Genomic DNA, 970 nt, shown 5'->3' with positions numbered 1-970 from the left:
AGTTAATTTTCAGTTTAGCTAGATGTTGGACAGCTTCGAAATGCTGTGAAGCAGTACATCTGGCTGTTTTAAACTGGAATCAGGTCGAATTCTTATGTTTCAATAGAGTTGAAGCCAAAATCGCTTTATCTCAGCGAAAGAAGTAATAAATGGACTTCTTGGGTTTAGGAAGCTCCACAGTTAATTTTCAGTTTAGTAGGATGTTGGGCAACTCCGAAATGCTGAGAAGCATTATATCTGAATGACTTCTTGGGTTTACGAAGCTCCAAAGTTAATTTTCAGTTTAGCTAGATGTTGGACAGCTTCGAAATTCTGTGAAGCAGTATATAATTTGCAGCTCTACAATAAATTATCAGCCTTATTAGACGTTGGACAGCTCCAAAATGCTAAGTAGTAATAGATCTGGCAGTTTCAGACTAGAATCTGGTCTAAATCTCATGTTTGAAGAGAACAGATGCCAAGAAGGCAAAAACGGTTTATCTCAGCGAAAGAAGTGAAAAATGGACTATCTGTGAATTTGCCGCTATACAATAAGTTTTTAGATTTATTAGCTGATGGACAGCTCCAAAATGCTAGGAAGTAATAGATCTAGCAATTTAAAACTAGTAACTGGTCTAAATCTCATGTTTGAAGAGAACAGAAGGCAAAAAGCCAAAATATTTATCTCAGCAAAAGAAGTGAAAAATGGACTATTTGTGATTTCGTAGCTCTACAATAATTTTTCAGCCATATTAGATAATGGACAGCTCCAAAATGCTAAGAAGCAATAGATCAGGCAGTTTCAAACTGGAAACAGGTCTAAATCTCATGTTTGAAGATATAAGAAGCCTAGAAGCCAAAAAAGCTTTATCTCAGCGAAAAAGTGAAAAATGGACTATCTTTGATTTCATTGCTCTACATTCAATTTTCAGCCTTATTAGATGATGGACAGCTCCAAAATGTTAAAAAGCAATAGATCTGGCAGTTTCAA

The sequence above is a fragment of the Poecilia reticulata genome, linkage group LG1 (assembly GCF_000633615.1).
Source record: "Poecilia reticulata strain Guanapo linkage group LG1, Guppy_female_1.0+MT, whole genome shotgun sequence".
In the NCBI taxonomy this organism is placed as follows: Eukaryota; Metazoa; Chordata; class Actinopteri; order Cyprinodontiformes; family Poeciliidae; genus Poecilia; species Poecilia reticulata.
The sequence above is the reverse complement of the archived record's forward strand: the minus strand, read 5'-3'. Positions refer to the sequence as shown.